This window comes from Apium graveolens, chromosome 6, assembly GCF_009905375.1.
Source record: "Apium graveolens cultivar Ventura chromosome 6, ASM990537v1, whole genome shotgun sequence".
Taxonomy (NCBI): domain Eukaryota; kingdom Viridiplantae; phylum Streptophyta; class Magnoliopsida; order Apiales; family Apiaceae; genus Apium; species Apium graveolens.
The window spans coordinates 156,692,041-156,697,407 of NC_133652.1; the positions used below are offsets into that span (position 1 = coordinate 156,692,041).

At 32.2% G+C, this 5,367-nt stretch overlaps 1 long non-coding RNA gene across 1 annotated transcript; it reads left to right on the plus strand.

The window, feature by feature from the left end:
- The first annotated feature begins 758 nt into the window (after nucleotides 1-758).
- On the plus strand, nucleotides 759-4,063 carry LOC141664143 (uncharacterized). The gene is made up of 4 exons (XR_012551850.1): nucleotides 759-895; nucleotides 1,010-1,081; nucleotides 2,316-2,360; nucleotides 3,816-4,063. It is a non-coding gene; the product is annotated as an uncharacterized LOC141664143 (long non-coding RNA).
- The last annotated feature ends 1,304 nt before the right edge of the window (nucleotides 4,064-5,367 follow it).

A 5,367-nucleotide genomic window follows, 5' to 3' on the forward strand; every position in this document is an offset into this window, starting at 1 on the left:
GATTGAAGTCGTGGAAATATCTAAATCCAAAACCTCCAGTCGACTTATGCTTACTCATACGGTCCAAGAAAAATGTAACCACGTATTCTGTGTTGATGATGACCTCCACCAGAACTTGGCTAACACTGTGATAACCCAAATTTTTGGGATTTTGTAAAACATCGAATGAATTGTAATCCTGACAATCAAGGGAAAACTTTTATGACGACATGATATAAGGTTATTTAAATTAAATTTTCGAGTTGATATTATGATTGTACGTACCAAACGAGTGTATGTAAAAGTCGTTAGGTCTCGAAAAAAATAATATTTCAAAATGATCTTATTTTACGAAATATCAAGAAATACGAGAATCGCACTACGACCAAAGATTTAAAATCCTACGAATAAAATACAAGTACAAGATTATAAAATATAAGGATTCATAAGAAAGGATTACCCCACGAATCACTTACGAAAAACGAAAGTTTATCACAATTCTGAGGAAGCGACCAAGTAAGTACGTAAGTGATTAAATAAACGAGACAAATTCATGCAAGCTCCCATGCAAAATCATGCAAACCAAATTAGTACCAAAATAAACAAGATCGATGGATCAAATAGTAACCAAAGTAAGAAGCATAGTTCTTTGGTTGAGTGAATAGTGGAAGATGATGATGCATATGTACTAAGCTAGCTATTAGGCTTAGAAAATCTTGCTTGTTATTTTCCACAAGTCATACAAATATCAATTATACCAAATAAAGTGACCAAAGTCAAGAAAGGAAGCGAGCCAACTCTCTCTTCTCCCTCTTTCATTCAATTCGGCCCTAACACCAAAAAAAATCAAAATCTCAAGCTTGACATATTATCAATTCCCCAATTAATTCTCAAGCTTCCATATTATCAAACTAAGGTAAATTAAATCTTTCACCTCATTCCTTTGAGTTTATCTTAGATGAATAAATTGTTGAAGATGATGATGAATAGTGACAACAAGTTAATTTTGTTAATTTTTTGGTTGATTAAGGATCTTTAAGCTCATCTAAGGATATATCAAGTATCACCCATCCAAGAGAGACCTTCCAAAAACCCAAAAATGGTATAAAAGCTTTCTTTCAAACTTTATTTAATAAGAACTTTTTCAAGAAAGTTATAGATCTTGGATGTAGGTTACGTTGTAGTGAGTATGTGTTGATTTGATCGTTGTGAATAGATTAATTTGATAGAGGTGATGATTGATGAACCAAAATCTTGAGTTCTTGAGATAGCTAAGTTGTTAAATGACTGATTATTGAATATTGGATAATTAGTGATGGATTGGTGTTAATCGAAACCATGAATCATAACGACTATGTCGTTATAATGTGCCCATTTGGGAAAATCTTAAACTAAGTAACATATGACTTAAAATGAATAAGTGACTTACAAGTGATAAATAGATAAATACTTATAAGTTATATAAGTGTTTGGATAATTTCACTTAGAAGTCAGAACTTTTTTAACTTAAATAAATAAGTTTTTAAATATAACTATATTAATTCGTGAATTTTAAATTAAATTGATATTTAGAAAAATTTATTTTAAAACTTAAGTTAATAAAAAGGTGAAAAATTAAAATAAGTTGAGCTAACATTCAACTTATAAGCTTATAAGTTATAAATTCAACTTATAAGTTGGTTCAACAAATAATCATCAATAAGCTGTTGCGGACTTATAAGTCATAAGCTGACTTATAAGATGTACCCAAATAGGCCAATGTCCGTTTTTAGACAACTTAGCTTTCTGCAGAAACACTGAGTAAATTAACTGTAATTTCTTGAAATATAAAACTTGTACATAATAGAGCTTGTCGTGAGGATCGTTTAGGCACTTGATTCGCTCGATTCAAACTTACGGTTTTTTTAAGTTAGGTCCGTTTTAGTAACCGTAAATTACGCGATAAAAAATGCTATGAATTACCAATTTTGAGAGTGTAAATCGACTTAAAATCACTTAAAAATATGAAAATTTAACAGAGACTGGGTTATTGAGTGAATGAAGTGCCATAAAAATTTCAAGTGAAAATATTAATTTTTCATCTTTATAAAAATACTGAAACCGAGGTCGCGCAAGTAAAATTCCTTAGAAGTTGCGAGAGTAGACGACTTATAAATTGAATAAGTGAAGTGGAAGATAATGATTAAGGTTTTAATCAAGAATGATAACTATTAATGCTCTAATAAAATGAAGAGAGTAAGATGGGTCGTATTAAACCATCATTAATTTTGCGTATTTAACAAAGTGACGTTAAGTAAGATTAAAGTCTAATGAAATGATAATATTCTTATTTATAGATTTCCGGACCAACTCTTGAGCACCCTCCACCTCGAAACCACCAGGCAAGTTTACGAACCTTACTCATGATTACTATTGTGTTATAAAAATGAAGTACTGTATATATGCATGATGACATGATTACCCTGAATTTCAGTTATGAAATATTATAAGACAATATTGATTGTGATATAGTAAAGTTTCGATTTATAAGTGTTAACACTAGCGAGTAGGGTGGTATATATATTTTAGACTGAGAGTCGGTCGGTATAATTTACTTATATATCCGAAAGTATTCCGGAGACGTTTGGGATTAATAGTTCCTTATCTATTTTATGATTGAAGTAAATACTTCAAGGGACTCGATGCCCCTTGCGGTTTATTAAATATCTCGAATTTTATTAAACGATTTCCAAAAATCGTATTCACCTTATATATTATTTAACCGATGAATATTCTTTCACATATACATTTAAAAGAGAAAGTATCTATAGATATCTATTTAATTATTAATTTCAAACATTAAATGTTTATTAAAGATTTAGCTGATTCTATTTAAATATAAATCAGTTGAGGAATATTATTCAAATGTTCATTTAAAAGAGAATTATTCGAGGTTTAAATATTTAATATTCATTATTAATTATTAAATATTTATGAAAGAATTTTATATGATTAAAAATTCATAAATCCTATTTTAAAATATTTTCTGAATTTCAGAAAATCATTCAAGTATCTTGAAATCTTCGAAATATATTATTTTGACTTATTTTAAATATTTTGACTTATTTTAAATATTTTGACGATAATGTCAAAATAAACTCCCCGTTAAATATTTATTTGTTAACAGTGGTCAACTCACATTTATTATAGTACTTCCCCAAAAATTCTCGGGAGTACATATCTATATATATATAAGATGAACTATACCTATCAACAAGCTCTGAGCTTGGGGAACTTAAAAAATCAGTTTCATATATATGATAGGACTCTTAAAAGAACAAGGTGGGGGTAGACTCCAATACTTTGTGTACTATGAAGACTACTAGTTCTTACCGTATGAGAAGGTACCATGAATACCGATGGACATGCGAAGTATGCAAAATATACCCTAGAGAAAGGGGAAGCATAGGATGCCCGAATGTGGCCAGGGTGACAACCGGGAGTAAGAAAGTCGTCCCTCTACTAGTAGAAAACAGTAATAACATTCTGTTATATAACTGATCATCGTATCGTACGGCTCCAGTGAATGTCCTAATAGTTTTCTACATGGAATTGATATGCAATACCGTAACCCAAGCCTAGGTGATGGGTTTACTAAAAAGGTATTCGCATAATAAGTGAGTCAATAAAAGATGTTGCTTTGAAAATAGGTGTGTATCACGTGGAAAACTACTTTGAACATATATTATTACACGGAATAATATAATTCCTTTAACAGTCTTTTCATATTGTTGATTATTATGCTTGGGCATATAGCTCACACTTGTTTTCCTTTAAAAATTGTCACAATACAACAGTTAAGCAAGATGCTGATCCGCAAGTTGACAGCCAGAAAGCGCATTGGAAACACGCAGCTTTTTCGTTGACTGTTTGGGGCGATGCCACATGAGAACGTATGCGCTGGTTCAATTTCCAGTTATTTTGGGCTGATTCATATATAAGTATGACTTATGCAAGTTATTCTTGAACAACCTTTTATTTGGTCGCCTGTCTAGTCTCATGTAGAGGTTACACCCGTGATATAACTTAATTGTTTTTGGATTGTAATAACTATCATTCTGTGGATTTATATCTCTAGTAATGTTGATTTCGTTTCCAAGACTATAACTTGTGATTGTGTATAATGGTAAGTGTGGGGTCGTAAATGCGTGAGTTAATTATATAATTGTATAAGATAATTATTGAAATGGGATTCAAGACAACGTGACTTCCTAAATCCCTGACCCCGGATTGGGGGCGTCACAAACACCTTTTCTATATCCTTGATAACACCCTAGGGCAAGAGAAATACACTAATAGCATAGTTGGGCATTGTTCGAGCCACTTTCTTAACCAAAACTTCCTTTCCTGATCGTGAGATATACCTCTCATCCAAGTTACGTACCTTTTGCTCTACTCTGTCCTTTAAATAGCCCAGAACCACAAATTTAATACGACCCATAATATTTATAGACCCAGATATGTGCATCTCTCACCCGCTTCCTGCATATGCAAAGCTTCAAAAATCCCATTCTTACTCGAGCTTATTATATTTGAGTTGAAGAACGCAGATGATTTGGTTAAGTTCATCTTCTGACCCATTTCCCTTTCAAAGACGGTCAACAAATTCAACAAATTGGTTGCATCCCCCATGTTCGCCTTGCAGTAAATATAGGTATCATCCGCAAATCGCATATATGTGACTTTAAGAGCTATTCTGTAAATTTTTATCCCATGAATCCGTTTCATATTTCCATACTTGTGAATTAATGTTAATAACCCCTCAGCACATAGAATAAACAAGTAGAGGGACAGTGGATCCCTTTACGGATTCCCCTACTTGGCACAATCAGACCTATTTCCCTCATACCAGGCACAACTTGACAAGAAACCGAGCTAACACGCTGCATAATTAAATGAATCCACCATTCATAAAATTCCATCTTATTTAAGATTGCCCGTAAATAATCCCATTCAATTCTATCATAGGCCTTACTCATGTCGAGTTTCAATGCCTTAAAACCCTCCCTGCCCCTTCTTTTACATTTCAGGTAATGCATTACCCCATAACTTATCACTATATTGTCCGTAATCAATCTTCCAGGTATGAACACACACTGATTTTCAGCCACAACATCTTTCAAGAATTCTTTCATGTGATTTTCCATCACCTTTGTAAATACCTTTACCAGTATATTGCATAAAGATATAGGCCTCAGATAACTTATTTCCGTTGGGCATTTCTTTTTAGAAATTAGGACAACATTTGTTTCATTCAAATCTTGCGGTATATTACCTTCCTTGAAAAAAATCTTGCAGCATATTTACTATATCTTGTCCCATAATTGACCAGTATTTCTGATTAAAAAA